General features: G+C 36.1%; 1 long non-coding RNA gene across 3 annotated transcripts; it reads left to right on the top strand.

Annotated features, from left to right (window-relative positions):
• The first annotated feature begins 3,034 nt into the window (after nt 1-3,034).
• Nucleotides 3,035-22,624, top strand: LOC117410580 (uncharacterized). 3 transcript variants are annotated; one of them, XR_004663530.2, is made up of 4 exons: nt 3,035-3,232; nt 20,171-20,288; nt 20,432-20,582; nt 20,870-22,624. It is a non-coding gene; the product is annotated as an uncharacterized LOC117410580 (long non-coding RNA). The 3 variants fall into 3 exon arrangements; XR_004545707.3 differs by having other exon boundaries at nt 20,171-20,278; nt 20,432-22,624; XR_004545706.3 differs by having other exon boundaries at nt 20,432-22,624.
• The last annotated feature ends 1,787 nt before the right edge of the window (nt 22,625-24,411 follow it).

Raw genomic sequence — 24,411 nt, 5'->3', positions numbered from 1 at the left:
AATAACAAACTTCAATAATAATAATAATAATAATAATAATAATAATAATAATAATAATAATAATAATAATAAACTTTATTTTATATAGCGCCTTTAAAAGCAACATCTCAAAGCGCTTTACAAACAAACAAAACAGAAAATAAAAACAGTCATAAAAATGCCTTTCTATAAAAGTAGGTCTTTAAGCCAGATTTAAAGCGTGGCAGAATCCCTGTTCTCTTTAGGAATGGTGTTCCAAAGTTTTGGGGCATAACAACAAAAAGCCCTGTCGGCCATAGAACATAGGTGAGCAGAGGGAACACATAACAATCCAAGATCAGTTGAGTGAAGGGGTGTAGACTGATAAGAGATCAGATACATACTGTGGAGCCAAACCATGTAAAGCCTTAAAAGTAAGAAGTAAAATTTTAAAATCAACATGAAACCTGACAGGCAACCAGTACAGGGACTCTAGAACAGGAGTGATATGATCCTTTGCACGTGACCTTGTCAGGATACGAGCTGCTGAGTTCTGAACATGTTGTAATTCGGACAGTGTGCGCGTGGAGACAACTGCAAGCAGAACGTTACAATAATCAATCCTCGAAAAAACAAATACATGAACCAGCTTTTCAGCTACAGAAGCAGAAAGCATAGGTCGCACCCTAACGATGTATTTTTGTTTACGACTGTAAGTCGCCTTGGATAAGGGCGTCTGCTAAGAAATAAATAATATTATATAATAATAATAACAATGTTTCTAAGGTGGAAAAATTATGCTTTAAAAGTATTCTGCACATAAGGTTCAAAAGTTAATCCTGGATAAAAAATAACTCCGAAATTTCTCATTTTAGATCTAAACTCAAGCATAGTACCATCAACTGACAAGTTTACAGCATTAGTTTTACGTAACTGGTGAGCAGTGCCTAGCAACATAACCTCTGCCTTGTCACAGTTAAGATGCAGAAAGTTTTGTGACATCCAATTCTTAATATCAGAAATGCAATCAGCAAGCACAGAGGCAGCAACGTCAACATCAGTTTTAGTATGCGCATACATTTGGACATAAAATCACTGATACCCCAAATCTTCTGGGATAAAATGACTTAAGTAACTTGTAATAACCTGTATATAAAGTATAAATAAATATATGCAAAAGCGGAATATAAAGCAATGGCCCTATAAATGTCTAGATATTGGTAATGTTGTCCAAAAGCCTTCTTGTTTCAGGTCATTTAGATACACAAGTGCAGGAGTGGAGTGGAGTTGTGGTGCACAGCTTCCACCAAATCCCTTACTCACATGACTGTGCCACAAAACAACTGCTCACCAGTGCAAGCATTCCCACCTCTGCAGTCACATTCTCACCATTATCTCACTGCAATGCCAGCTGACTTGACCCTTGATCTCATTCTATGCTTACTGTGCTTCATTCCCACAGCGAGCAGCTCTGCTGGAGGCCACATAAAGGTCCTCCTCAGCTTGAGCCAAATGAAAGGCAGCATAAAGACTCAGCACTGAGGGAATTACCAGGGATTACAGTCCAGTTTAGAAGCCAAGGACCGATATGAATTTACACTAGAACTACCGTAGTTAAACTCATTCCTAGAACTACCATGAGTGGTCAATTTGACCGCTGTATTAAAAAATATTAAAATAAAAGGACAATCTATTCGATATAAGTCGTAGTTTTATTCAGGCACATCATATAAAACATCCGCACAACCGAAACATTGTAGCTAAATGAACATTTAAACAGAAATGGGTTTATATACAGATATAGTATATGTAGCACAACTGCAAAAAATAATAACAAATTAAAAAAAAAAAAACATTTGAAAAGAAATACTGTAAGTATATATACAGGTATATTATTTATATATGAAACTATACAAACAAAACAATGTAAATGAGTAACAAAAAATTGAAAATAAATGGGTTTATATACAGACATAACATAGCAAATACACAACCAAAACTATGTAAATCAAAAATAAACATTTTGACGTGAATGGGTTTTATATACAATTGCAACAGCAGAATATGTTATCAAAGATCACATGCGTTTCTCTGCATATCCAGTGCACTTTCCACACACTGCCTTTGCGCATTGGGCAAAGCTATCAAGAGTCTTGTTACCATTGCATTTGGCAACCTGGCACTGTCGTCGCTTACAGCTGGCACCGGGGTCGCTACTTTGAGCTACGGGTACCTGTTTTACACTCTTCTTATGTTCAAAATGTTTCTGGCAGTTCTTCAGCTAGCTACATTAGCTGAAACCTTTACCTCACTGGTCATCAGTAAGTATAATCTAAACTGTTCTTTGTAAAAATGGCACAAGACCCAGAAAACTACTGATGGGCTTTTGTGTGTTTGGAAGCAACTGATGCCCAATAGAGCATTCAAACCTAAAAGGGGATAATCAATATGTGCAATGAACCATACACTAAATTTAAGACAGAATTTGAATTGTATCCCACATAAAAATATAGTACCCTGCAGCAGTGGCTAACAATATACAGTACATAAATACCATTAAATACCATACAGGAGGCTGTGTGGTCCAGTGGTTAAAGAAAAGGGCTTGTAACCAGGAGGTCCCTGGTTCAAATCCCACCTCAGCCACTGACTCATTGTGTGATCCTAAGCAAGTCACTTAACTTCCTTGTGCTCTGTCTTTCGGGTGAGATGCACTTGTAAGTGACTCTGCAGCTGCTGCATAGTTCACACACCCTAGTCTCTGTAAGTCGCCTTGGATAAAGGCGTCTAAAATAAAAGGTAGCAAATGATGCCAACACTGAGATGTATAGATTGAGACCATACTATTGTAAACTTGCCACTGAAATCAGACTAGTGTTTTTTTTTACACCATTCAAACCCAGAGTTACATTTTCTTTCTCATATTTATGTGAAATCTGGAACATTGCAATGGCAGTCTGAAAATTGCAGCCAGTGTATGACTCAGCTTTGACAAACGGGCTATTGATAAATCATTACAGCTGTCTCAGCCACATGTGTGGTTACAGGCACCCCCAGCTGCAGGGAGGAAGGAACTCCTAGTTCTGTTTATGTCATTCAGGAGGCAAAGCTCCTTCCAAACATCTAGAAACTGATCTCAATGCCTAGTGAAGAAAAACCTGAAGAAAGTATGGTGCAACAAATAGATGGAAAAAAAACCCCACATCTCAAGACTGATGTGTCCAGTGATCTAAAATGTGAGAAACAGCTGAGGATTTTCATTAAACTGAAGGAGGTTAGTCTAAATCTGTATAATAATAATGTAAAGATATTCCGATAAGCCAGGCACTATTTAAAAAGTTTTGCTTCTACAATAAAACAAGTAACGACTAACAGCTCTAGGCCTTATAAACAATATGGTTATAAAATAAGCATAATGCGCTATTTGTAACATTAAAAGCAAACCAAAAGAACAGCTACAGCAGCTTAACAGGATGTAGAAAAAAAAGATTTATTTAATTTCATGCCTCTTCATCATCACTATGGAAATGGAAAACAAAACAAGTGGAATGTAAACACATTATCAGCCAACTCCTGCAGTATTTAATCAGCGTGAGGAATGTTAATCTATTTAAGTATGACTGCTGCATCCTTGGGTTGTTTTATACAGCTACAAAAATTCAAAACAGATATTTTCAGGAGTATGATACCCATAATTATGTTATTAAACAAAAAATATGTATTAACTTATTTACTCTGTTTACCAAAATGTTTTCCAGGTGTGGCTTTGCACAATAATCCACAATAATGTATGTTACCAAATTGCGTGCCTTCAGAAATCCCAAGATTATATGACAAGTGGAATCTATCTGCCATTCAGTTTTATTTGAGTTCCAAATACCATGAAAACAAGGCATGGTCGTTTGGATAAATAAATGCCACAAAGACTTCCTTAGATTCACAGCACATCACAGCACAGCTTGCCACATTGATTCAGTTAAAATCAGCAGATGCGGCACTTAGATTAAATTAAATCCAGGACCTTAAAGAAGGAAATTGGAAAGCCCTTGTCACATAAGAGCTATAATTGGAGAAGATATGGAGTGTTATTGGTGACAACTGTCTCCGTCATTATTATAAAACCTGAGACGGAGTCGAGGAAGACTGTTATCTCCTCATAAATTTGATGCATCCTGTAGTTATCACTTCATTACATGTATCCATTGGCCTACAAACCAATACAAAATGAAATATATTTTTGCCATTCGAAATGAAAATGCTGGGGGTCACCAAGTGGCTCACCTGGTAAAGACATGACAATGTGGTGTGCATGGTGAGTCATACCGTCACAGAAGAGCAGATTCACGTCCTGGCAATGTCAAGTTGCTGGGGATTCCTTAGGGAATCTTACATTGGCTCTGATATTCCTGTGGGTTAGGGAGGAAAAATTGCCAGGAACTGTTTCTCTTCACCACGATACAGTACAGCAGACTGTACAGGTCAACTGGCCGGCAAGCTCAGTGGACCTCTACACAGCTGGTCTTTGTCCTCCAAGAGCTGGTTCCTGGATGTTAAGATGCCATTGGCTTGGTCGTGGGATTGGAGGACACCCTACTGACCTTACGTTGTCCTGAGCTGTTGTGGGGAATTGGTGCACTAAGGGAATATTAGATTAAATTGGATAAAATTTGGTAAAAACAATAAATAAAAATAAATAAAAAAGAATGCATAGAGAAGAGAAAAATAGAAATGATCTTGAATAAATGTCCAATTAATGCAAAATAACACATTTATAATACAACATTTGAATCAAAACCAAATTTGTTGACAATATTAATAAAAATAATGCACTATTAATTAAAAAAAAAAAAAATTATATTCAAATTTGTTGTGGGACAGCCATCTCGTAAACCTGGAGAATGTTTAGGAACTCCAGAGAACCCCAGGAATCCTTGCTTTCCTTGCTAGAAAGACCAGCCTGAAGAACTGCAGACTCCCTTTTGATCCCAATCACTCATGTCTGTGTTTAATTGACAGTTAACTGTGCGGTAGACAGTGACGATTGCCTAGTACTGTCTCATATTTGTGTCTCTCGAAGACTGCCCTGTCACTTTGTCACTGAACGGAATGTCATTAACCCCTCCTCTGGTTCACACCACCAGGATTCATCACCTACTATGGGTTTTTTTTCTAGAGTCTGCCTCCACGCAGACTGGCTTCACACAACACCCCCTATGGAAAAGGGTATTGGACATTTAGTAGAATTAATCCTCCCAAACTTCCCCAGGTATTATTTATTACTGTACAACTGCTGAATCAGTTGTGTGCTATGGTGTAAAACCGAGGATAAATACTCTCATATAAACCTCTGAGCTTTTGTTCAAGATGGAACACACATTTCCTAAATCTGTATAAAAAACTTTACTCTAACCCTATCTGTTTCTCATCCAAAACCAATCAAAACTATGTAACACTTAAGCATGAGATGCATAGAAGTACTAAAAATGTCTTTAGCAATGTCTTAATTTGTGAACTTTCATCCACTACTTAATAGTCCAAAATTATTGCTAATCGTGATTTGTGAAATGAAGTAAAGAACTTTACTTATAATGCTGAGATATATATGGAGTTTATTACTCATTCATTAGTCTGTTAAAGCATAGCAAGGTCCAGTAAAGCATTTCAACAAAGGCTAAAAATGAACCTCAGATCCATAGAGCAGAGTCTCCAAGCTTTTCCAATGTTTAAATAAATAGACTTGGTGGAAAACTTGTATATAGACCCGCAGCTATTTATATTATTAAAATAGACCCTGGTGTGTTATTTGTGACTCGTCATCTTGACATGTTCCATGCACTTCATCTTCTATGTGTCCATTCCTGTTAAAAGAGTAGCCTAAGGTATTAGATGTACCATCAGATAAAATACCAAGAAGGAGCACTTAGCTCCAGTACTGATCCCGTAGTTATGATGTGCTAACAATCAGATAACATAGATGTTTAATTAATAGATCATTCATAGCCTGTTCACTTCAAAAACAAATCAGGGTTTTGTGCAAAATAAACACATTTAGTATAACAGAGACAAGCAACTGTTACTCCTATTGAACACAACATTAAGAATCTATATTTTGGTTAAAACCCAGAGAAGCATGTTAAAGATGAGAAAGAGAATCACTTAGCTGTACAAGCAGATGCAAGCCTACCCGTGACCAAACAGTTTCCTACCAATGTCCTTTAATCCATGTTTGTGTTTATTTGATAGATTATGATTTGCAGATTTCCCCAGAAGTAAAACATGAATGGGTGGTTTGAGTTTACTACTACAAGTATATTTATCTATATTCTACTGCATGCACATGCACAAGCCTTTGCAAAAAAGGCTTATTGTATTATATTAACATCCCTGTCTGTTATAATTCATTATAATACCAAACAAACTGCAGTCGAGAAAAGTTTCATGAGCACTAGTCATATTACACTTTCATTGAAAATTGTGATGACCAACATCGGCAGATAAAATTTGGCATAATCAAATAAAGGGAAATATTTTATAATGTGCCATATTTTTATACCAGCTTGTCTTTTTTTAACTGTCGTTCGATTCTTTAGTATTCCACTTACTACTCTCCATGCTTGCGTTGATTCATGGAACAAGGCTGTTGTGGTATCGATTAGTCATGAATAAATTCCTCTCTGAAGAACAGTCTATTGCTGGCTGGTTTAAAGTGGAGACTTGCTGTGCAATATTTATTGTACATGTGTGACAAGTTTACTTGAGCTATCTTTAATCCTGACAGTAGTTTTAATGGACAATCATTATTAAAAAGACCTTCCTTGAAAATGTTCATGCATTGCACATTTTGTATTACAGCAGTAAACTTTTATATATGTAATGACTATTTTTTTGCAGAATAACACATCTATTAAGACTGCATTGCATCATTAGCCACTTGTTTACAAATGTTGTTATTTTGTTCAGCACAGCAATACGGGCAGCAGTGTGGAGTAGTGGTTAGGGCTCTGGACTCTTGACTGGAGGGTCATGGGTTCAATCCCAGATGGGGGAAACTGCGGCTGTACTCTTGAGCAAGGTTCTTTACCTAGATTGCTCCAGTAAAAACCCAACTGTATAAATGGTTACTTGTATGTAAAAAATAATGTGTTATCTTGTAACAATTGTAAGCCACCCTGGATAAGGGTGTCTGCTAAGAAATAAATAATAACATGAATAGCCCTCACTTATTTGCTCCAAAATCCAACATTTTATTAAAAAGGTAATTTATTAAGTTTGCCTTGATTGACATCATAGAAACAAACAGACAAAACAAGATAAACAAATGACTGGTACTATATTAATGATATACAGTACTGTATAATGATAATCTTATCTCTTGCACTTTGCCTGGTAAAGGTACAACTGTCAGAATATTTCACTATGTAGTTCTCTTTTCACAGAACTTCCTCTTTATATACTGAACCTGAAACGTATTGTAAATCTGTTATAAATCATGAAACATAGTTCAGCAAACCGTACTTACAAATCATTTTATCAACACTGTTCTTACCTGCATCCAGTCGAGTCATATTTTCCAAACATGACATAATCTAAATCAAACTGGAAAAATAAAAGGACATGGAGGTGAATTTGTATCTTGGTTTCGACTGGAATATTTTAATAGAAGGATATTGGAAAATGAATATATTTTATTGCATCATGGTGATTTATTATATACAGAAGGATATAGATGGCAGCCAGTGCATTATTATGTTGTCATTAACTAAGATACCTAATGGAGCATTTTAATTTTGTTATTTTTTACAGTAGCCTGATCAGACCCCTAGACGGAATCACTTGTTAAACTTCCTGTTAGGATGCGTTTTCATAAAGTTTCTGAAGTGATAACGCTTCAGTATGTCCAGGATAAATAGTGTCATTACTTGCATGTTATTGTCATGTGATCCCCGTCATAAAAAGTACTTTGTGTTAGGTGGTTTTATTTTTTTGGTAATTAGCATTCTAAGTTACTGCATTACATGTATGTCAGCCAATCACAGCAATTATAGCAACTCCACATTTCAGTACAGTATGAATGTTTTATTATTCATTTGAAATGTTTGTGATTATTTCTAGCACTGGATTTAGCAGTACTGGAGAATATAGTATGTGAGCTTCCCCACAATGCCACGCTCTTGCCTCAAGGCTGTCATGGAGGGACCACTCTCTTAGGAGTGAAAAAACAATTCTGTCTCCATGACCATCCAATCTTTGTCCGCTTAAGTTTAGACTGCTAGAAATAATGTTTGATAAGATAAAGAGGAACTTACCTACTCGTGATCATAAACATGCAATGCTTTCATGCGACCAGGTGTTCTTTCCCCATACCTATCCCCATGTCTGGTCAAATGGTCAGAAACATGCAATGCTTTCATGCGACCAGGTGTTCTTTCCCCATACCTATCCTTGTGTCTGGTCACATGATCATAAACATACAATGCATTCATGCGACCAGGTGTTCTTTCCCCATACCTATCCCCATGCACTGTAGGGGAAGGGCAGAGAGGGCCTGTAAAAGTGTAACACAACATCCAAATTGTTATTGCATACTTTGGATATAAATACATTTAACAAAGAGCGGACATGGCTGTGCTTGGCTAATTGTACAAATGTCTGCACTTGTGCCAACAAAGGAAATCTCTGCTCTTTATCAGAGAGGAAGTCTGGATCTGCAAAACAGGAAGGATACAGAAACTAAATTCAATAAAAATGTGTGTGTGTGTATATATATATATATATATATATATATATATATATATATATATATATATATATATATATATATATATACAGATTACCGGCTGGGTTGATATTTATGGAAATTGAATGTTTTGAATAGAACCAGTGACATTGTTTTCTTTGGACACAAGGCAGGGCAAATACAGACACCATAATATGTCTATATTTATATATATATTTTATGTAGGAACATTGTGTCTGGGTCATCTGTATATACCAGAATAAAGAAATGATAAGTTACCATGGTTGCAATAACTGTTAGCCATTGGGTATGGACTGATGCTAAAACATTTGAGTCATTAGATGGTGTGAAAGGTGTACAGGGGAAGAACATTGATGAGCTGGACTGTCTCTTCCTGTCTTCTTATCTTTTAATCCATATATTTGCAAAGTTTTCCAAATGAAGAGCACTTTAAATGCAAACTAGGCTTTACACATAAATAGCTTGCAGGTTGGTTGCTTGAAACCTTACTGTCATTTGTACTTCTGCTTGGTTCCCTTGCGGTTCCCTCACTAAATGCATGATCTGAGGCTCAGTGCTGCATAAGGTTTCCACAGTTACTGCCTTTACATTAACCAATCACAGTGGCAACTCCATTAGGTTTCAATAAGAATGTTTTGAAGCAAATAACAATTGCAAATTAAATCTCTCTGGGTATTTTGTTAGTGTGAAATGGGCCCACTTAAATGTGCATAGGGATAGTGCAAGGGTAAAACTATTGTTCTTTGTTGTTATGATGCAAAACAGAGGTGTAACTACTCTGTCTGGTGCTCCCCAAGCAAGTTTTTTTGATATTACAAAAAAACAGGTGATTCAAGAATCATTCTTTTTGATAAATATGTGTGGCAATTACAGCTATGGAAAAAGTTTTGCAGCACCCTACAGAATTAACCAGTTTTGCTTCATAAGGTCGAATGAAACATGCTTAATAAATGTTATGTTAACATATTGAATTACATAACATACTGCTTTGTAGGTTTCCATATACTTAACGAAAAACTATTTAAAAAAATTGAAAAATGTGACACATGAGATACTGTACTACTATTATGGTTTATGATAGACTTTTGTGATATCATTTTGCAGTTTCATTGATTAAATGGTGTTAAAATATCTAAATTATGTTCATATAGTTTCTTTTTTTAAAATTATGTCTCAATCTTAAAATTCTAGTTGATGCAAAACTTTTGGCCATAGCTGTAGATATGTGTCATTAAGTTTTAAATAAGTGCCTCGTCCGGGTACAGATGTGCTGCTTTGACCACGTAAATACCACCATATGACTGAAAAAAAGTACGCGCTAGCTCATAAAATGAGTTCGGAAAGTATTTCCATTGCATTTGTGTACATCATTTATCGTACCCCTATCGAATGTATTTTTTTTTTGTTCGTTCACATAAATTAATTGAATTTTGCCTGTTTCCATCACAGTTGTCAAAAAAAAAAGTTTGATGGAAACATAGCTACTGATAGATACAAGTCAGGCACTGGGAAAGGTACTTTTTTTGGTAGTAGTAGCTTTTTTAGAAAGGGAAATGGGAAAGGGGTGAAGTCAACTTGAATTGAGTAATCATTTACAGTGTTTTTACAGTGTTTATTGGCTATACACCATTTTCATTATTTATTTATTTTTATCAGGTGTGTTTTATTGGTTTTTATTGGTTAAAACCGAAAATCAGAAGCCCTAATTATACCTTTCACAATACCAAAATGTTAAAAGCGGAAATAGTGAGGGGGGACAATATAACAATTCAAATAAAAGACCAAGAAAGAAAGAAAGAAAGAAAGAAAGAAAGAAAGAAAGAAAGAAAGAAAGAAAGAAAGATGACATGACTGAAATTGTCATATACCCTGGTGTGTTTAAAAATGCCATTCTGAACTTAGAACAAAAGGAAAAACATCCCTGTGCCTCAGGAAGGATCCACAGCAGTGCACTGGAGATGATTGCTGTCTCCCACATGAGTTAGTCTGGCAGTCAGCACTGTGTTACAGGGACCATTTCACTTCAAAAGTGCTAACGAGAACTAGGTCAGTCAAATAATTCATGATGTCAAGATAATTCATGGTGGCACCTCCTGCTCAAACCCATCGCTGGTGAATGCTGCACCCTGAAGTGACACTCAACGTCAGACAGCCAGAGAAGCAGCTTCATGAATCATTTGCAGATGGTCCATCAAGAGGGCTGTTTTGCCCTCTTTCTCTCCTGACCCTGAGGAACACATTCATATGTATGTGAGAAGTGTTTTTTGTTTGGGGGGGGGGGGGGGGGGAGTAACTTGGATGGATAAGATTGTCCTGCTTCTCCAGGGTCAATGGGGCAAAAAGAAAGGTTTCCTGCTGTGAGAGTCTTTTCCCCGCAAATAGCCTGGTAATTGTTTTATGGAGGGAGGGAGATGTGTGTGTGTGTGATTGTGTGTGTGTGTGTCTGTGTGGGGACAATAAGAATCTCTTTAATCCAAGAGGATTGGTCAGGCTGCAATAAAAGCTCACCCAGGGCTTTGAACAATGGAATCCTTCTGCATGGTTGGACTCCGTTGGCTGTTCAATGAAAAGCACCATTTCCACGCCTACAATAGCTGATTGTGGTGCTGTCAGCTGGACAAAGATACCAAACTAACAGGGCTATCACATCAGGAACACTTTGTCTTTTCACTTTTTACTGCTGATGGTGGTTCATTTGTTAAAAATAAATCAATAAATGACTATTAATGGCAACCAATAGCCCAGGGGGTGTGATCTTTGCTATAACAAGCTGAATAAAGGGCTCACTGCATTTATTGATATGGATGTGTCTGACTGGTTATCCTGTAACAGCTTTGGAAAGAAAGCCACTGGGCCATATTATCGAGGGGGTTTACTTAGTACTGGGAGTTGTCAATAATACACAAGCCTATGCTTACGATCAGAAGTATAAATAATTTGGTGGTTTAAAACAGTTGTCCACAATATAAAACAACCCCACAATTTTCGCACAATGAATAAGCATCAGTAATTTCTGCTTGGAGGAAGCGCATCATTCAATTGAGTCCAGATGGTTTGGCTGCTGGCTCCCCAAGGCTACACTGTATTTGCCTGATTCAGCAGGGGACACTATGAGCTGTGCCATACTTCTACTGCACCTGCAAACAAATTCTATTTTTTTTTTGCTTTTTGAGGATTATATATTTTTTCTCTTTATTTCACCCGTTTCGTCGCTTTCTGGGACTGCAAGTTTGACCCACACATTAACCCAAACTTCGGCTGAAACATCGATAGAAAATTGACCTTATACTTTTGCAGTAATTGACATGTCATGTATGGCAGTGTATGTCATGTTGCTGTTGGGCATTTATTGGCAAATCAAGATAAAGCTTGGCAATCACAGCGTTTCATATGTAGAACAATTGCTTATGTACATTTACCTGTTACGAGGCAACTGTAGGTGGGACATTCATTAAACAATAGACACAGGGAGTGTCTGCTTTAGCTTGGTTGATTATCAGAATTTCTCCTTTTTAAATACAGATTGTATCTATGTTTCTCAACTTAATACAGGCAAGTGTGAATTCCCTAGACTGTACAACAATAACATTATTTGTTAGCTAGAATAAGCAGAATGCAGAATGATGAAAGCGATGATTACAATAACATTAACACATATATAGGAGGAGAATCTGGACTGAAATCTAAAACTTGCTGCAAAGTGGCACACCGAATAGGCCTTTCTGATAAGAACACTCCCCATTGTAAATTCAGCATCCACTGAAGCAATGGCACTTGGTACTGAAAAGCAATGAGAAGGTAAGCTCAGCTGGAGCAAGAGAGCCCTGCTCGGGAATGATTTGTTCTAAGTGAAGCGCTCTTCATTTTACAGTTTTTGTCTGTCAACATGTAATGACTGATTAGTAGACCTGTATACCCAAACATGCATTATTGCACTGCAAACAAAGGGTTTCCTTGCAAACCGCAGCAGAATTCAATTTTTTGGGAAATTTGGGTAGAAATGGTTACTTTTTATGATTAATATAAACAGGCATGGATTATAATAGAATGTGCAATTCCACTATGCATTTTAACATGAAATTCAATTGTCAAGTTATTTATCTAAAAAAAAAAAAAATCACCTTTTTATGGTCAGTAACAGTAGAAATGGTTAAAACCAATTGCAATGGCTTATAACCTGTAGAAAATTGCATTTTGTCATTGGGAGTTTTCATGTGAATTTTATTTTTTTATTACAAGCTGCTATGTTTCAGCTTTAATACATCTGCAATATAAGCCTAATGATTCTTCTGTTCTGAGAAATTGCAGTTATTCCTTTCTAGAGTTTTGAAAAAAGTAAATGAGAACAAGACCTGGACCCTTCTGCACAAAATACAGTTTAACCTGGTAATTTTCCATTCTGTTTTTCCATTCTTTTCGACCGACCCTTATGTTTCCAGTGCAGATTGCTTATGTAAAAAACAAAGTCCAAAGTAATAGTTGTATGGGAGTTTCCTTTAGCTCTGATCTAAAGAACATGGTAAACTGCCCTAATTTGAATCTCATGAATTACCTGCTTGTAGTCCCATATACTCCACATGCTATATCATATGGAATAACATGCAGTTGTTTACAAAGCCCTGCTGCTGCTAGCATTTAATGCTTTTATCTGGGTTATTTTAGGGTGGGGTTAAGGGGGCCCAGGAAAAAAATGTAAACCCACAGTAAATTTCTGAGATGTGTAAGTAAAACATGACACTGATTGCTAATCTTAGTTGCAAACTGATTACTGTCTGGTATTGATATAGATGATATATTGCTGCATATCTTCTTTCAGAGTTAGCTTTGAAACGTAATAAAAGTTGCTAATATTTAGTTAAAACACAAATACGTTAAGAAGTAAAATGTAAGTCGACGTTATACCAGCTAAACTTAAGAAAATAGATAGATAACAAATTCACAGCATTGAGAACCACTGCAGTAGAGACAGAGATGTGAAATAGATAAGGAAAAGGATTTTAGAATGTTTAGGAATATATTCTCAACAATGCTCTTTTTTCAACTTCAGACCCAGCAGGCTGAAAATCTCAAATGAAAATGCAAACTACATTTCTGACTGCCCTGCTGTGCCTTCTGGTTGACAGTCTAGTGAGCTTTTTAAAGCTGTCAAATCTACTGCAATCAATGGCTTTCCCCTTGGCTGTCTTATTACTAAATGCAAAAATTAATTTACTGGAAAAAGGTAGGTAGTTGTTTTCAAATATGTATGCTTTTTTGTGCATTTTATATTTATCAGCCTCCTGTTTACAAAGCTTCTGAGACAAGACATCTTCATAGGAGCATAGTTCCATCTCCCACACTTGATATATTCCAGACCCGAGCTCATAATGAAATACAAGCAATCTGGCAGTAGACCTGTCAGAACTAATGGGAAATAACTCCGCAGTTTTTTTTCACATTTACTCTCTCAACATTAATCTTAAGAACTCAGAGAATTTTCAGTTTTCTTCTCCCCTGGCAAAGCACTGCAGATAACAAGGGGATTTTTACAGTTTTTTTTTCCAATTTAAAATCTGCATATTACTAAAAGACCACTTGGAACCCTCTAATCTTATGCAAACCAATTGCTGTCTGCACTACCTGCTGTGAATAACTTATTAAGATCATCTTTGACAGTCGATCTGTTTTGGAACCTTTTTAGTGTGTGCCTACATTTGTGTGTGTATTTGTGTGAATGCTAGTATTGCATTTTTTAATGGTAAAGTTTAAACTTGCAAACAGACATGCGGGGGGGGGGGGGGGGTGGGGGTGGTGGGGAGACATTGGAGGGACCCAAAAACAATGGCTAAACAACAATAACAGTGAAGTAATCACCAAATTAGCAATTTGTATTTGTATTCCTGAACTAGATATAGGATACCAAGTACTATGCATATTACAATAATCCTGTACTTCAGAATACTGTAATCGGCCAAGTGTTTAACCTGTAGTATTTTGTATTTAATCATATCCCGATGTAACTATCACTATTTAATCATATCCTGATGTAACTATCACTATTACCTGCTGTATTATTGAGTTGTGGTTTGTCACACTTGTACTTTGCTTGAACAAAAGTTATTGTATGTCTTGCTCTTATTGTATTACTTGTATTGTAACACTTGAAATGTATTTGCTTACGATTGTAAGTCGCCCTGGATAAGGGCGTCTGCTAAGAAATAAATAATAATAATAATAATAATACAATAGCAGTGTATTAAAAAAATGAAAATGTTATACTGTATATATTTACAAGTATACTGTATATACTTAGTATAAGTAGTTTTGACCAGTACTGTTTTTTAAACATGTTTGTGAACATTTAAAGAAAGATATACATAGTTTACATCAGCCAGGTTTTCTTGAAAAGTGGCCATATCCCACAACGGCAATTGCTATGAGGTAATTTGAAATGAAAAACAACTTACAAAAATAAGTTTAAAGAGAACCGTGGCGATCTCCTGAAAAATCGCCACACTTATGACGTCACACAGACAATTGAAATGAATAGGAGAACGATCGTTGCCATTGTATAATGTGGCTTATGACATTAGGCCTACCCTCCCATACAGTCCTTACACAAACACAGTGAGAACACTGTAATGTAATGTGTGGCGGCTTACTGTCAGTTAATGTTGGGGTAGCCATAAAGACTTTCTAGTAGTTCCCAAATGAAATTACTTTGCATTAACGTTCACCCTAATATAGCATAGCTTTGTTGGTCTACATGATGCTTAATCTGTAAATTCCTGGAACACGCAGCTGAATTGTTCTTGGTTCCTGTGGGGAGATGAACTGCATCTGACCTCTGACTGCCCTGCTGTGTCTTAACTGGTTGAAAAAGTTGTCAAATCTAGTTATTAAACCCGTAAAAAAGCTGCTTATTTTTCATGCTTTTATAAGTTTTTTTTTTGTTTTTTTTTTAGCTAAGTAGCTGCCTCTCAAGCTGTAGAATCTGGACAGAAAAATAAACCAATCAGAGGATTTGTGGCATAGTTATGGAGTAATTATTAACTTGGTAATATCCATTGTTTCATGTAAAAAGTATAACAGATAATACAGATTGTACAGCTTTATTTTATGCTTTAATCTTTTCCAAAGTAAAACAGCTGAGCTGGTATAAAAAGGATATAAAAACACATATTAAAAACAGATAAACAAGCACTTGGTTCGTTTTTAGATCCACAATGTTATGCACAAACTGTTTTTTCCTCCCAATTAAATTACTGTATGTTAATCATGAAATATGTACATTTTAGTGAAGGGCTACTGGTACATATATCCGTGCAGGAGTGTTATATACAATGTTTTTTTTATTATTATTATTACTTGAAAAGCTTTTTGTGTATTAGAAAAGTTTTTTTTTTTTTTTTTTGCTTTTAAATGTAATACTTTTAGGAAATTAACTGAATCTATGACGGGTGGCCTTGCAAATACAAGCTGACATGGCATATTGCTTAAGAGATCTCCCTTAGCTCATCCAGCACAGGCGCTGCCACACCAGTGCAGAGTCACAACCAGGAGCTCGCTGGTTTGAATCCTGGATGTGCTGAGTTGCTGATCTTGGTTGGGGGCAACTGGCTTTTGATCTTCAGTCCTTGTGATCTATAAATGGGGTGCAGAGGTGAGGCAATAATTTAAACTAATCTGGGGTAAAATGAATAAAGAATTGTAAAAAAATAACAAAAAACGTTAACATCTTTGCTTGTTCATTAAAAGGCATAATATGCAATCAAAAATTAATATGTGGTTAAAAAAAAAATATTATTAAAATGACACAATGGCTACATTTCTAATTGCCTGTAGGCCTATCCAATGGTTCATAACAATCTTAAAACATGGACAATTTGCTTTTGTTACACATTTCATTCTATGAATTTATATAATACATATTTAAATTCTAGGGATTTGGGAGATATTTGGAAAGAATTGTGAATAGTAGTATCTAAAGAGTTAATAGTTGTGAAAAGTAGTATCTAAACAACATGAAACATAATATATACATGTATCCGCTTTACAGCACAGAAGGGAACGTGTGTTTTTCCAGAAACCACATTCTGGAAAGGATCGGTCTCAACCAGAGTGTAAAGTGCTATACAGTTCATGAAAATTCTTACTATGTTTGCGTTAACATTAACAGCAAATCCAATATTTCTCTTTGCTGTAGGTTTGCAAGGCTTGCCAGCGTGCACTGAAATGATGGCTGTGGAGTAATTACTCTTGACAGTGCTGTAAATTAGCCAGAGATCCTGTAGAACGACTGTGAGTAAATACAGTACTCACTGAAAGCCAGCAGAAACCAGTAGGATTGTTTTGTGATACTCATCCACTTAACCCCTGCACTTAACGTACTGTTACTTGTACTATTCCTTTAAGGTCTGGAAAAACATACCGTACAATGTGCAAGGAATTAATCTGATTTGATTCAAGATTGAAATAGATGTCAATCTGTCAGTTCAAGTATTGCTTCCTTTTCCCTCATGTGAACAGAGATTTGGAATATAAACACTGCAAGGCTAATCAGTAACAAGAGGCTCTGATGGCACAAGATCAATTAAAATAATATCAAACAGAATCTCATCACCGATCCGAATAAATATAACTACTCATATTTTTATCCACCAAATTATATAAAGTAAAATCCTGATTATTCAGTTAGTCTGTCAGTTCAGTTTGGAAGTAAAAAAGATAGCGATCACAGAGTTAAGGATGTGATAACTGTCATTTGAAGGCAGCGAAGCACACCATTGCAATTCAATGCATGTGCATTAAACAAATGATATCACAGAAGAAAAACTAATGATAAAAAAACTGTACTACAATGAGATGGCCACCAGGAAGGCACTTTTTTCAGAACTAAAGTTACATACAGGTTAAATACATAGCTCAAAAACAAATCTGAGGATATTATTTTAATCCATCTCATTCCAGACTGGTCTCGCATTGGAAAGCCCTGCCCCACACTGAGAATGACTTGCATTCATGAAGTGATACAGCTGAATGCCTTGCACAATCAACAGTCACTTTACAAGTTAATTCTTAGGTGCCTCAATTAATTGCATTTTAAAGGAGAATATAACTTTTATTTTTAAATTCCGTAGCAGCAAAGTAGTTAATCTGGACAGACTTGATGTAATGAGACCTGTATGATGGGAGTTTCAAAATGTACAGCCTTACCTCCATTGTCACAAAGTCTTTTGTAAAATAGGCATAATATTTTATCAAGATAAACATTAAAATAGAGTTTATTAAATGAGCCCTGGAGCCCACATTGGTACACATTGGGAATCTGTCGGAACAAGATGATAAACCGTTTATTTAACCAATAAATCATATTCCTCAACATGGAAATGTTCTGTTTCCTGAGGGAAACCAGTCTTTGAAGCTGAACAGGCCTAACACCTTGACATCAGGTTATCTTGTAGATTATTATTCTGTTTGGTTTTTAATATAGATTGAGCAAGTGCCTTCTTGGGGATGTAGTAATGCTAACATCCTTCAGTAAGGTGCATCTCGCAGACACCTGTTGTATGTTTACATCCTGATAAGGAGCTGACAAAGAATGTTACAACTACATTTTGCCCTTCTTAACCTTCATATTATGTTGGTTAGATTTCAATGGCTTTTTAAAATATGAATTAGGTGCATTGACTTATAGAAAAAATTATATATGCTGCCAGTTACAATTACCATTAATCTGTGTTCATTGTCTGTGTGTAGTATCTCAGAAGCAGTGTATCCTGTGCTCCTTTGTGCCACCACTGCTGGCGATCCCTACAGCTATGATGGTGGTTTCCCATCTCTACAGAAAAATGGCACTTACACACTGACATCTTGTTAGCTTTTACAGGGCAAAAGTCCAAGGAAATAGGAAAAGATGTGCCAAGAAAAACGAGGCTAAACTGGATTAGTCAAGATCTAATTTGAAGTAGTCTTCCTTCTGGGATTTTTCATTACAATAGAGGAATTTTCAAGCTTCTTCTCAGCAGAATATAAACAATCTTGATGTCAGAAGCCCACTTGACTGGAGGAGCAGAGGCAGGCAGTGGGGATTGCTCTGTGGCTGATTTACAGCGTTCAGAGTTTAAACCTCTGCAATGTTAATATTTTATAATGAACATTTGCTAAGGTTATGGATTGTGATGCACCATAGTGGAGTGGAATAAATCACATACTGAACTAAGCAACAATACAATAAACGCAAGCCATTAGCCTATAAACCTGAAAAAACAAACAGTCCTTTCAGAGGTCCTCAGTGAATTATATTATAGCACTAAAGATTTTCTCTGTACCAGTTAGAAGCCTAGGCTGAGATTTGGGGGACGGATTATGAGTGCTTGCACCCTCCTTCTATCACTGCCCCCTTGTGGCAAATTGGCTTGCAGTGTGCAGGTGTAGAGGTGATGTAATGCGTAACAGCAGACAACAAAGTTCACGGCCCAAACAGATCTTTATTTTGTTTGTGATCTGGGTCGTGCGACCGTAAATAATAATCCCAGGCAATACACAGCAATGTGTATGTCACTGTTTTAAACAACGGGTTACAGTCCCGAAATAATAAACACAATATAAACACACACAAATACGCACACACAATCACAAGTCCAGAGTGAGTGCTAATGTGCAAGTGGTGAAATACAATTTATTAATGTACAGTTGTGAAGTGTTGTCCGGGTTGGTACTGGACTTAAGCGACAGCTCCCAGTATGTGTAAGCCGTCTAATAACAACAAACGAGTATAATTAGACACAACAAAACAAACAAACACTAAACACTCATAGTACGTTTTTGGTTCTCCTTTAGCGGTTCGCTCGCAACCTCTGGTGTGATAACTTGGTGTGCCATGGCTCTGCCCCCTTTCTAGATGGCTGACTTCCACCTTTCTCTGGAATGAATTGTCAGACCATCCAGTCCGGGGCACACTGTTCCCTTTACACAGTGCCCTCACAGGTCGGGAGGGAGATTTATAACAAAGAATCATTCTTTCTCTATCACACCCCTATGTTTTTTTAAACCTCAGGTAAATTCACCTGACTGTTGCAACCCTATCCTCCACCTCCATCCTCCTGTTTGGCTAATTTATTTCATGAAATCCATTTGTGTCATGATGTGTTTGCAAAAAATCTTAGAAAAAATGTTAAAGAAACATCAGTGGTAATCAGTTTGAGTAAATTATTATTGATTGTACACTGTGTTCTAAATACACTGCTGTTAACACACTGTTAACTGCATTATTGTATTTTACTTAGGTGTTCTACTATTTTTATCCTTTCAGAATGATGATGATAATGCTTCCAAGTTATGAAAAGGGAATCACTATATGAGTTTACAATTTTCTGATATTAAGCATAGCTTTATGTTTGTATATGCCAATGTAAATTATGTGTATTTATTTTTAGTATTTGTATCCGTGTTTGTCTTACTGTTATGGTACAGCTGAAGACCAGGATAGCTAAACTGGAAAAAGAAAACCAGCAGCTCTGGAAGAAAAACAAGACGTTGCAGGAAATGCTTGAGAATCAGTGAAGCGGCCTACTGAACGAAGTAAGAAAAGGTTCGCTAAAGATTTTAAAAATACAATTTTGTTTTTTAGTTGACATTTCTTCAAAGACAGAATATTAGTGAAGAAGTTTGTGCTTTTAGTCTGAAATGTACTGTGAATATTTTAATCTGTATATAAATTATCATTACTTTCAGATATACCAGATTTACTAGAAGTAATTAAGGAACTGAAGTCAAGCTCTGCTCCTGGTGTGCCAGCTTGTTCAACTCCCCAAGTGAGCAACGTCAGACTACAAGCTCACCCATAACCACCATTCATGATAATGAACAACAGACAGTAAATATGGTATGGTTGTTTAAGCATTACTCTATATATCATGCCACTTAATGTGCACATGGGAAGTCCAGAATCTGATGTCTTTTGGTCCCCAGCAGCACATGGAAATTAAGTACTGCTTATATAAATGACAATTGATAAGACTCTGGTGACTGAAAACTAATTTACTGTGATTTGTAATGGAGTTTCTGACCAGAATACTTTGTTCTGTCTTGAACGCTAATACATAAACTAACTGGCCAATACAGGCCTTCAGATAAAATGTCACTTTCAAGCTGATCTTTCAGTTTTTCTAGGGAACACTCTGGCCTGGCACTACAATAACTGAAGCCCAGAAACGCTCCATGTTGCCAGATGTTCACTATATCACCAGTGAGTATTTTATGTAATGTATCTGTCACGCGGTGGCATTGGTCTCCTTGTAAAGCCCCAGTTGAGCACTGTTATTATTTTTTGCACATTATAAATAAGTATGTGTGTGTTTACTTTTTGCACTTTTGTATATTTTCTTTATTCCTTTATTGAGCACGTTTTATAAAAGTATTATAGTTTTAGAACTCACCTTATATTTTGACACAGAGCACTTATTAGGATTGTTTGTGTATGGAGCACGGGCTGTGAGAGGGGAGGCCATAGGAAATGGAGGAGCGCGGAGTAAAGGCTGTACATTGGTGGGGAGGTCTGAGGGGAGGAGTTATCCTCTTTTATAAGCAGGTATGCAACAACAGCAAAAGAGAAGACAGGAGGGAAGACAAGAGAGCAGACAAGAGAAGGAGAGAAGCAACCGCGAGATAGAAGAAGTACGGATTGGAAGCAGAGAGCAGGAGGAAGCAGTGTGGGAAATCCTTTTTCTGGACTTGGACTTGGCTGGAGACGCAAGAGACACTGGAACTAGATAAAGAGAAAATCTGCGGTTTATAAAGGGAAGTGTCCATCGTGTGCATGCACAGCCATTTTATTCCCAGTTGTATTTTTGCACTTTCTTTTTATGCTAGTTTAGCCTGTTTTATCCTGACTGTTTTATTAGTATTTTAACAGTTTTTTAGTGTCTAGAGAGAGAGAACGCTTTTATTGGGATTTTAGCACAGGTTTTAAACAAGGCATTTTAATTGAGTCTGTTTTAGACGGCCATTTTAGTGTCAATTTGGCAAACAGGGAAGAAGAGGTGGCAAGGGATTTATCGTTTCTAAAGCTTTTTACCAGCGTTGTTGTTTCTCTGCCCCTCCCTGATAGGTGCAGTGGAGGAGCCTCAGGGACTGCTGGACCCCACCACTGCACTGACACTATGCACCCAGGAGGATTGGCATAGTCGGACTACATATATATTTTCACTGCCTTGCCATTAACTTGTATCATGACATACCCCACCTGTTAAACTTGTCTGTTTTTCTCTTTCTATTCAGCTAAAGTTGCTTGTGACTACAGTGGTTATGAAAACAACCTACAGATTGTTGGCAACTCAGAAAAATTTGATTTCAGGCAGGAGTCCAATGTAAAGGCCTGTATAACCCAACTTCTTAATACTGAAGGAAAACGGGTGAAGGACACCACCATGGCTTAACAATCAGCTTTCATTCTGAATTTGATGATTTGTTTAAAGCTGTTATTTGCATAGCTGAATTTAAAAAAATGTACAATTTTGGTTCCCCAGAGTTCTCTGAAGCCACAGTCTTTTAATTTACAAGCCAGTTTTCCAGCGTTGTACCGTAGTGTAAGTCATATTTCATGTTAAAGTTATTTAATGTTCATATTTCATGTTCTGTTTCAATGTGCTGTATTGAAATACATTTTTTTTTTTTTTTGACTGACACATTTATGATGCGTTTTTGTCTACAGACCTAGGATTCTGTAGATAGTACCTATGGAATTCTGTAGGGTTCTGTAGAACTATAGGATTCCATAGATATTCCTATAGGAGTGTACTGTAAAACAAGAACATTTCGTTCGCAAGAAATGTTTGCTAATTTTGTGTTTTATTAAATATCCGCAAAATGAATGTGCCGTGAAATATATTATTCATACACGTGCCGTACATTAAAAGAAAAAGAAGCGCCAACATTTATTGCAGCAAAAATTGACTTTGAAGGCCATTAGTGAAATTAAGTTGCCACAAAAAAATCCTGTTTTACAGTATAGATATTCCTATAGGTTTCTGTGGATATTCCTATGGGATTTTATAGATATTCCTATAGGAATCTATAGATATTGCTATAGGATCCTATGGATATTCCTATAGGATTCCGTAGATATTCCTATAGGTGTTTATAGATATTCCTATAGGATTCCGTAGATATACCTGTAGGATTCTATAGAACAAATGTCCCAATTCTCTATAGAAACCTATAGGTTATCTGTAGGTTTACTTATAGTCATTTCCATAGAATAGCCTATATTATTATTATTATTATTATTATTATTATTATTATTATTATTATTATTATTATTATTATTTATTTCTTAGCAGACGCCCTTATCCAGGGCGATTTACAGTCGTAAACAAAAATACATTTCAAGAATCACGGTACAAATATTAATACAATTAAGAGCAAGATAAAATACAATGACTTCGGTTCTAGCAAGTACAAGTATATGACAAAATACGATTCAATAACGGAGCAGATAACAGTGTCAGTGATAGTTACATCAGGATATAATTAAATACAAAATACTACAGATTAAATAACACTTGTGACAGATTACAGTACAGGATTAAATGCAGTAAAATAGGGAGCAGATAAGAGCAAGTAAATAGGTCTTCTATAGAATTGTAATAGACTTGCCTATAGGTATTCTATAGGTAACCTATAGGTTATTTTCATAAGGGTTACAGGTAGCTGTCAATTAAAAAAATTATACTGCTAGAACTGTCTTTTGTTCAGTACAGAAAATGCAATATGGAATAGCACTGGCTACAGCAATCTAAGGAGATCTAACAAAGTCAGCACAAAATATGAGTGTTCCCAAAGTCACTTGCAAACCACTGTTACACTCAAAACTTTTGTACAACCCCGGATTTATGTTCAAATGGACAAATGGACACTGATACTTTCTATGACAGCATGTTAAGCAATAACTTGTCAACAATAGCCACAGTATTCTCGGGTACCTGTAACTAGAATTCAGAACGACTTAATCTCTTCGGTGTCTCAGGTTTTGCTAGATGCAATAAAAAGGAGAAGTACAGGAAGCCGAGTACGTAGCTGTAATGGGAAACGCAGCTCAGCTGTCTTGTGTATTCTAAGTGGCTAAGTATGTGACTGACAGTGGCCTGAATGAACAGTTGTTCTGTGAAAATATGTTACATTTACTAAAATAAAAAAAATAAAAAAATTAAAAGGCTTTTAAAAAGACTAAATTCCCATCTGGCTTTTTTTTTTTTTATATATATATAGAAGTATTACTATGCAGGACAGCCGCTATAATATCGTTACCTTTATTAAAAATGTGGACGGGTTAATCTACCAATTTAATCAGCTACTGCCCATAGCATTAATTAATTAATATATATATATATATATATATATATATATATATATATATATATATATATATATATATATATATATATATATATATATATATTATTATTATTATTATTATTATTATTATTATTATTATTATTTATTTCTTAGCAGACGCCCTTATCCAGGGCGACTTACAATCGCAAGCAAATACAAATACATTCAAGTGTTACAATACAAGTAATACAATAAGAGCAAGAAATACAATAATTTTTGTTCAAGTGTGACAAACCACAATTCAGTAATACAGCAGATAATAGTGATAGTTACATCAGGATATGATTAAATAGTGATAGTTACATCAGGATATGATTAAG

Source organism: Acipenser ruthenus, chromosome 6 (assembly GCF_902713425.1).
Source record: "Acipenser ruthenus chromosome 6, fAciRut3.2 maternal haplotype, whole genome shotgun sequence".
Classification (NCBI taxonomy): Eukaryota; Metazoa; Chordata; class Actinopteri; order Acipenseriformes; family Acipenseridae; genus Acipenser; species Acipenser ruthenus.
This window is presented reverse-complemented; position numbering and strand designations above follow the sequence as displayed.